This window comes from Piliocolobus tephrosceles, chromosome 21 (assembly GCF_002776525.5).
Source record: "Piliocolobus tephrosceles isolate RC106 chromosome 21, ASM277652v3, whole genome shotgun sequence".
NCBI classification, from domain to species: Eukaryota; Metazoa; Chordata; class Mammalia; order Primates; family Cercopithecidae; genus Piliocolobus; species Piliocolobus tephrosceles.
The window spans coordinates 39,518,995-39,528,481 of NC_045454.1; positions in this window are offsets into that span (position 1 = coordinate 39,518,995).

Below are 9,487 nucleotides of genomic sequence, written 5' to 3' on the forward strand. Positions count from 1 at the left end.
TAGCTGGGACTGTAGGCATGCACCACCATACCTGGCTGATTTTTTTTTTTTTTTAAAGAAATGGAGTCTCACTCAGTTGCCCAGGCTGGTCTCAAAGTCCTGAGCTCAAGCGATTCTCCCTCCTTGGCCTCCCAAAGTGTTGGGATTACAGGCGTGAGCCACTGCACCCAGCTCCGTGGTCATTTAAAGCATCAAGAATTAATTATTGTTTCTTGCAATTATTTAAGTCAAGGATTCTCTGGAACTCAGCTGGATGGTTCTGTTGTGATCTCAACATAATGCCGTCTCTCATTTACCTGCATTATGTTGATGGCTGGCAGGGCTAGACAGTCCAGGAGGTTTCACTCAAATGTTAGCACCAAATATGAGCTTTTTCAGTATATTCTTTCTCTCCATGTGGCTAGTTGAGCTTCCTTATAGCATGGTGGCTTGGATAATTGGACATTCAAGAGTCTGGCTTTCAAGAAGGGGCATGTCAAATTTGAAAGCAGAAGCTGTGAGGGAGGCTGCCAGGTTTGAAGGAACTCAGATATCACCTTGGGAAGCTTGGGATTTATCCCATTATCATTGACCAGGCTATTGGAGATCTTTTTTTCTTCTTAGAGATAGGGTCTCACTCTGTCCACCATTGGCTGGAGTGCAGTGATGCAATCGTGTATGGCTTATTGCAGCTTGGAACTCCTGGGCTCAAGTAATCCTCCCACCTCAGCCTCCCAAGTAGCTGGGACTACAGGTGCACGCCACTATGCCTGGCTAATTATTTTATTTTATTTTTTTGAGTGATGGGATCTCACTATGTTGCCCAGGCTGGTCTTGACCTCCTAGACTCAAGAGATCCTCCCACCTCAGCCTCCTGAGTAGCATTGGAGGTCTTCTGATGGGAGACCATGCATTTCAACACATCATAGTGGTATTTTAGAAAGTAATTTCAGAAAAGAGTCCAGGTCAGTGGGAAGGACAGAGTCTGGAGAGAAAAATGCCAGATCTTTCTATTCTTATGTGACTCTGCATTTTATTTAACTTTCCTGAGTTTTCGGTTGCATCCTCTGTGAAACAGAATAAGAATCTGTACCATACACACTCTGCAGGGCTTTTATAAGGATCAAATAAGGAAGTATTCATAAAGTACTTTGAAATCTAGGGTTGCCAAACTCAATTGTCTACAGGGGCCAAGCAGGTAATGGTGACTGGGGCAGCTTCCATGTCAGGGAGACATTAGGGAGTGGTAAGGTCTTTGGCAAACCGGATAGCTCCAGGCTCATCTGAAGGATATGACCATTATTCAATAGAAGCTGATTGCTGTTGTGCAGGAATGTAGGCTCAGCTTGGGTAAATCGTCTGAGTTTTTGAGAAAAAGCAAAAATTTCACTTTTATGTGTAATCTCCTGACTTGTTCTGAACATATTTTTATCTTAAGATGTGGATAGATCAAGGAAGTAATTTGTGAGCTCTGAGTTTGTAACATCTGCTGTAAACCCTAAAACTCAATGTAAATACTAGTTATTAATTTTGCCATAGATTTTTAAAACTGGGAAGGGAAGATGAGCAAGAAGGAGATGTGGAGGGAGGCAATGCCAGTGAGTCAAGAGATAGCTGAACTAGGACAGCCGTGTTGGGAATAAAGGTGGGGAGAGGATCTCAGAAACACTTTAGAAGGAGAATCGATAGGATTCACTTGCTAATTGGCTGGGGTGAAGATTCTTAACATTTTCTGAGCCATGGAGCCCTCTTCAGTTCGACAAAAGCCAAGGGATCTCTTCTCAGAATTGTGCTTTTTAAATGCATAATATCAAATGCAGAAGAAACCAATTACATTGAACATAGTTATAAAAATATTTGAAAGAACAGATTTGTCATACCATCACTAATGTGTTTCTTTCATAATGCGTAAAAAACAAGAGCTAGTGACAGACCTAACAACTTCAAGGTAGTCGTGAGAGTAAGTGAATTTCAAGATATCTGCAATAATTACAATGTGACATAATAAAAATGTAATTTCTGTTTTTCTGCGTTGGTTGGTTGTTTTGAGATAGTCTCACTCTGTTGCCCAGGCTGGAGTGCGGTGGTGAGATCACAGCTTATGGCAGCCTCTATCTCCCAGGTGCAAGTGATCCTCCAACCTCAGCCCCCTGAGTAGCTGGGTCTACAGGTGTGCACCACCATGCCCAGCTAATTTTTGTATTTTTTGTAGAGCTGGGGTTTCACCACGTTCCCCAGGCTAGTCTCAAACTCCTGAGCTCAAGCAATCCACCTGTCTTGGCCTTCCGAAGTGCTGGGATTATAGGCATGCGCTAATGCACCCAGCTGAGATGTGGTTTCTGTTGATGACAAAGTCACAGGTGCCATGAACACTGCTAATATTGCTGCAATTTGTTGCCTCCATGCATAATTATAGCTAGAGGCAGTGAAAATGAATATGTGAATGTTCCCAACCAAATTTACAGGCTCCCTGAATTATAAACAAGTTAAGTACCACTTCATCTAGGAAGTGAAAGAACAGGTGAGTTCAAAGGGAAATCTGAGATTTCTAGTTTGGGGAGAGTCAAAGTGGAGGCTAGGAGGCTATAAGAAATTAGGGGATAGCACAGAAGAGACTAAAAGTGGGTAGAAATAGTGTTTGGGGAACTGTGAGAAATTGAACAGAGTGGTTAAGCCTGTAGGCTCAGGAGCTAGAGTGCCTGGCTTCAAATCCTGGCCCAACTTCTTACCAGCTTTGTAATCTTAGCGCATTTAACAGCATCCCACTTTTGGTACCAAATCCAGATTTCACTGGCTTGTATACCAGTTACTGGACCAACATTCTGTGCCTCAGTCTTTTCAGCTATGAAATGGGGATGATAATTGCATCACCTACCTCTCAGAGAGATTGTTAGCATCAAATTAATTAATACATGCAAATTACTTAGAATAGTGCTTGGCTCACAGTAAGTGCTAAACAGACATAGTTATAGAAGGGATGGAAGTGGATGAGGTTCATTCATTAATCATTCACTCAACAGAGATCCATGAGGCAGTTTTAAAAATGATTTTAATTGACAAATAACAATTGTGTATATTTATGGGGTACAATGTGATGTTTTAATCTATGTGTACATTATGGAAAGATTCGATCAAGCTAATTAACATATCCATCACCTCGCTGACTTATCACTGAACACTTTGGCGGCAAGAACAAATCAGACAATGACTTTACTCTCATCGAGTTTAAATTTTATAGGGGAAAACACATAATATACTAGTAAATAGATAATAAAATAATTTGAGGCAGTGAGAGTGACAATAACACTGTGATGGGGTAAAATGTGACTGAAACAGGAGAACCTAAGACAAGGTGGTTAGGGGTGGTTCATCTGGTCAACTGATATTTGAATTGAGTACTTAATGAAGAGGATGAGCCAGTCATGCAAAGTTCTTGGGAAAGGAAGTTCCAAGCAGCGAGAACAGCAAGTGCAAAGGCCCTGAGGCAGGAAAGTGCCTGGTGTGTTTTCAGTATCAGCAAGACAGCTGGTGTTGGTTGGGACAAGGTGAGTGAGGTGGGGAGTGATGGGAAATGAAGTCAGAGGGGTTGATGTGGATCAGCTCCTGTGTTATCCATCAGGCATATATGGATGAATACATTATAGTCAGTGCCCTCAGTGAATTCAAAATCATTGCCATAGACTGTCCCAGTGAGGTAAATGCTTTAAGAGAGGTATAACTGATGGATTAGCAACAGCTTCCTTCCTTCCTTCCTTCCTTCCTTCCTTCCTTCCTTCCTTCCTTCCTTCCTTCTCCCTCCCTCCCTCCCTCCCTCTTTCTTTTTCTTTTTCTTTTTTGAGATGGAGTCTCATTCTGTCACCCAGGCTGAAATGCAGTGGCGAAAATTTGGCTCACTGCAAACTCCACCTCCCGGGTTCAAACGATTCTCCTGCCTCAGCCTCTCAAGTAGCTGGGATTATAGGTGTGCGCCACCATGCCCAGCTTATTTTTGTATTTTTGGTAGAGAGGGGTTTCACCATGTTGGCCAGGCTAGTCTCGAACTCCTGACCTCAAGTGATCTGCCCACCTTGGCCTCCCAAAGTGCTGGGATCACAGGAATGAGCCACCGTGCCCAGCCTAGCAATAGCTTTCTAAGGGACTCATGAACTGAAACCAAAAGTAGGAAAATAAGAATGAACAAGAAGCCTGTGAGTTACGCATTAGTATTATCCCCATTTAGAAGATGAGGAAACTCAAGCACAGAGGGGCTAGGTAACCTGTCCTAGGTCATATAGGGTACAAGTGGCACTTGAACCCAGGCAGCTTGACTCTGGATCTTGTGCCCTGTAACCACCAGCCTGTTGTCCTCTTGAAGTTTGCCAGCTGTAGTGGCTCAGCCTCCGGCATTTCATTTAATCTTTTTACAGAAAGCCAGTGAGATGGGGAATCACCGATTTACCGTTCATGGGATGCATTAAAAACCATGTGTAAAGGCCCCCTTGCAGGTCAGTTGGAGAGCTGGGATTGAACCCAGGTCTGCCTGAGCTCAGCGTGCAGCTGTTCACATCCCACGCCAGGCGGCACCCTTGGTCCCTGCACCAACCCCAGCTCCTGAGAGGCGGCCTGCATGGAAATCAGAGTCATTATTGTAATCGTTGCAAAATATTTTAGTGAGTGGGTTTCAAACACTGTAAATAGGTTTAGTCCTCTTCCGCTCCTTTGCAAAGAGGCAATTTACTCAGAGCAAAGGAATTCAAGCTAAATTGAACAAACTGAAGCTGGTGAACGGCTCAAGGATCCCTGGGAGGAACTACCTTGGCAGTGTCAGATAAGGTGGCCCAGAGCCTTCCTGGATGCTCTTCTCCCTCTCCCCGGCCAGTGGTCTCTGGGTATTCCAAGCAGGGTGAGGAGCAGAGACGCCATGCCAACCAAGGGCGAAGGACTGAATAGAAGGGGCTGCTCAGGGCTGGGAGCGGTGGCTCACGCCTGTAATCCCAGCACTTTGGGAGGCCAAGGCGGGCGGGTCATTTGAGGTCAGGAGTTCGAGACCAGCCTGGGCAACTTGGTGATCTGCCTCTACTAAAATACAAAAAATTAGCCAGGTGCCCGCCACCATAACTACTCAGGAAGCTGAGGCCCGAGAATCACTTGAACCCAGGAGATAGAGGTTGCAGTGAGCCAAGATTGATCCTTTCAAGTAGCTGGAACTACAGATCAAGTCACTGCACTCCAGCCTGGGCGTCAGAGTGAGATTCCATCTGAGAGAGAGAGAAAGAGACAGAGAGACAGAGAGAGAGAGACAGAGAGACACACACACAGAGAGAGAAAGAGGCTTCCTATTCCTGTCTTATCTGTCTCTGTTTCTATCTGAATTCTGTTTTCTTCCCTTGGTCTGTCTTTCTCTCTGGGTCTCTCTCTCTCTCTCTCTTTCTTTGTGTCTCTGTCTTTTTCTTTTTATTTCTGTCCCTTTCTCTCTCTCCCTTTGGGTCTCTCTCTATCTCTGTCTTTGCATCACCCTCTCTCTCTTGTGTTCTCTCTTCCTCCAACAGCTTCCCTGCACCTGTGTGTGTGTGTGTGTGTGTGTTTGTGTGTGTGTGTGTGTGTTGCTCTTTGTGGATCTCTCTGTCTCTTTCTCTTATTTTCTCTGTCTCTGTCTGTCTCTGGGTCTCTCTGTCTCTCTCTTTGAGTCTCTCTCTGTGTCTTTCTTTCTTTTTCTTTTTTTTTGAGACAAGGTCTTGCTTTGTCAGCCAGGCTGGAGTGCAGTGGCACAATCTCCGCTCACTGCAACCTCTGCCTCCCGGGTTCAAGCAATTCTCCTGCCTCACCCCCCTGAGTAGCTGTGATTATAGGCGTGCGCCACCACGCCTGGATAATTTTTGTATTTTTAGTGGAGATGGGGTTTCGTCATGTTGGTCTGGCTGGTCTCGACCTCCTGACCTCAAGTGATCTGCCTGCCTTGGCCTCCCAAAATGCAGGAATTACATGAGCCAATGCGCCCAGCCATTCTCTTTGTATCTCTCTATATGGTTTTGGGTCTCTCTCTGTGTGTCTCTATGTCTTTGGGTCTCTGTCTGTCCCCCTGTCTTTCTCTCCCTCCTGCCCCCGCCTTTCTCTCTCACACTTGCTTTCTCTCATTGCCCCCTTTCGCCCACCCTGGTTCTTGCTGCTCCATCTGCATGACCAGAAGGCTACCCTGGCTGTGGGCTGGGCTCTGGGCCTGGAAGAGGAATTCCTGCACCCCCGGCATTGGGTCCTAGCTGCTAGTAGGCGCTTTCGGTGGACAGCAAGTGCATGAGGTCAGATTTCCTGGAAGTGGAGCCTAAGCTGGCGATTCTTGGGTAAGGAGCTTACAAAGCGGGTGTTCTCAGGAGAGACCTCAAAGGCAGTGCTTCTCTAAGTCAGCGCACTTTATCATTGCCTGGGGAGATTGTTAAAAATCCATGTGGCTGGACCTCACACCTTACCAATTAAGTCAGGACCTCTGGGGGTGCTTCCAGTTGGAGAACCGGTGGTCTGAGGAGAATGAGAAAAGCAGCACGTGGCAGAGGAAGAGAATGCGGTTCAGCCCAAGTTCAGCCTCCACCTGATCCTGGGGGAGGTTCTGGATGGTGAAGAGCTCATTGATTTGCCGCCTCAGGGTGGATCTACCCACCAGCGTATACAAGCAAGGGGTCTGGGCTCTTTTTTTTTTTTTTTTTTTTTTTTTTAAAAAAAAACAGAGTCTCACTCTGTCACCCAGGCTGGAATGCAATGGTGCAATCTTGGCTCACTGCAACCTCCGCCTCCTGGGTTCAAGCGATTCTCCTGCCTCAGCCTCCAGAGTAGCTGGAACTACAGGCACGCACCACCATGCCAAGTCAATTTTTGTATTTTTAGTAGAGATGGGGTTTCACCATGCTGGCCAGGATGGTCTCAGTCTCCTGACCTGGTGATCCGCCCGCCTCAGCCTCCCAGACTGCTGGGATTACAGGTGTTAGCCACCGTGCCTGTCCAGGTCTGGGCTCTTAAACCCCAACCTCAGCCAGCTACGGGCAGTGGCTGCCTCCCGGAAGAGGGGGCATGAGTCTCAGGCATCTCATGGTGAAGCAACTTGCATCAGCTAAGGGGGTGTCTGGGAGCCGCTAAGAACTCAACTGGGCACCGTGGCTCATGCCTGTAATCCCAGCAATTTGCAAGGCCGAGGCAGGAGGATCACTTGACCCCAGGAGTTTGAGACCAGCCTGGGCAACATAGCAAGACCCCCGATTTCTACAAAAAATTAAATTAAAAAAATTAGCCGGGTGTGGAGGTGTGCACCTGCAATCCCAGCTAATAAGGAGGCTGAGGCGGGAGAATCATTTGAGTCCAGGAGGTCAAGGCAGAGTGAGCCATGTTTGTGCCACTGCACTCCAGCCTGGGCAACAGAGCAAGATCCTATCTCTTAAAAACAAAAGCAAAACAAAACCCCAAAACCAAAAAAAAAAAAAAAAAAACAGCCAACTCACAGTAGCCTGAGACAGACCCCCAGCTGGGTCAGAGGGATCTGGCCGGTGGACCAGTAGCTTCCCATCAGGATGTAGAAACAGCTGGATAATACGGTACCCGTAATATTAACATGTTTACATTTCTTTTTGGAATCCCATGCCTTTACTCCTGGGAGCCACTGGTCCTTGAACCAAGAGAAACTGAAGGTGCTAATGAGGTGGAGTTGATACATTTATTGAATTCCTATAACATACTAAGGCCTGGAGTCTGGTGGTGGATACTATCAATGTGGAATTTACGTTTGCTTTGTTTTTCTTTTTCTTTTTTTTTTGAGATAGAGTCTCGCTCTGTCCCCCAGGCTGGAGTGCAGTGGCACAATCACAGTTCACTGCAGCCTCGACCTCCTAGCCTCAAGCGATCCTCCCACCTCACCCTTCCAAGTAGCTGGGACTACAGGCACATGCCATCGCACCTGGCTAATTTTTGTATTTTTAGTAGAGATGGGGTTTCGCCATATTGCCCGGACTTGTCTCGAACTTCCGAGTTCAAGTAATCTGCCCACATCAGCCTCCCAAAGTACTGGGATTACAGGTGTGAGCCAACACCCCTGACCGGAATTTACATTTTCACGGGAAAGACAGATAATAAACGATTAAGCCCAAAAGGAAGCATGTCATTTCAGATTAGGGTTTTGAAGAGATATGTTTTCAGGAGTAATGATGAGATGGGCTAAGGAGGGGTGAGCAGTTGGGTAGAGAAGGCCTCTCAAGAGATGGCATTGAGGCTTGAATGGGGGAGAAGGAGGCAGCCACTGAGTATGCAGGGATAGGCGTTGCAGGCTGAGGGAACAGAAAGTGCAAAGGCCCCAAGGCAGTGATGAGCCTGGTATGTTTTAGGAGCAGAAGGGAGGCTGATGACGATGGAATGGGATGAGTTGGGGGAGAGAAGTAGAAGATGAGGTTGGTAGGAGTCAGATTATGTAGACTCCTGTAGACCAGCATGAAGAGGCTGGGTCATTTTTTCTTTTTCTTTTAAATTTTATTTTATTTTAAGTTCCGGGATACATGTGCAGGACATGCAGGTTTGTTACATAGGTAAACGTGTGCCATGGTGGTTTGCAGCACCTATCAACCCATCACCTAGGTATTAGGCCCAGCATGCATTAGCTATTTATCCTGATGCTCTCTCTCCTCCTCCCCGCCCTCGATGACAGGCTCCAGCGTGTGCTGTTCCCCTTTCTGTGTCCATGTGTTCTCATTGTTCAACTCCCACTCATAAGTGAGAATATGTAGTGTTTGGTTTTCTGTTCCTGTTTTAGTTTGCTGAGGATAATGATAATGGCTTCCAGCTCCATCCATGTCCCTGCAAAGGACATGATCTCATTCCTTTTTATGGCTGCATAGTATTCTATGCTGTGTATGTACCACATTTTCTTTATCCAGTCTGTCATTGATGAACATTTGGGTTGATTCCATATCTTTGCTATCATGAATAGAGACGCAATGAACATGCACGTGCTTGTTTTTTCTAAGTGCAATGGGGAGTCATAGGAGGTTTGAAGCAGGGGAGTAACAAGATTTGATTTCTTTTCTTTTTTTTTTTTTTTAGGGAAGGTCTTGCTTTTACACCCAGGTTGGAGTGTAGTGGTGCCATCATAGCTCATGGCAGCCTTGAACTCCTGGGCTCAAGGAATCGTCTTGCCTCAGCCTTCTAAGTAGCTGGGAATACAGGTGTATGCCACCATGCCTCGCTAATTAAAAAAATTTTTTGGCTGGGCGCGGTGGCTCACACCTGTAATCCCAGCACTTTGGGGGGCCAAGGCGGGCAGATCACGAGGTCAGGAGATCGAGACCATCCTGGCTAACACGGTGAAACCCCGTCTCTACTAAAAATACAAAAAAAAATTAGCCAGGCATGGTGGCAGGCGCCTGTGGTCCCAGCTACTTGGGAGGCTGAGGCAGGAGAATGGCGTGAACTCAGGAGGTGGAGCTTGCAGTGAGCCAAGATTGCGCCACTGCACTCCAGCCTGGGCGACAGAGTGAGACTCCATCTCAAAAAAAAAAAA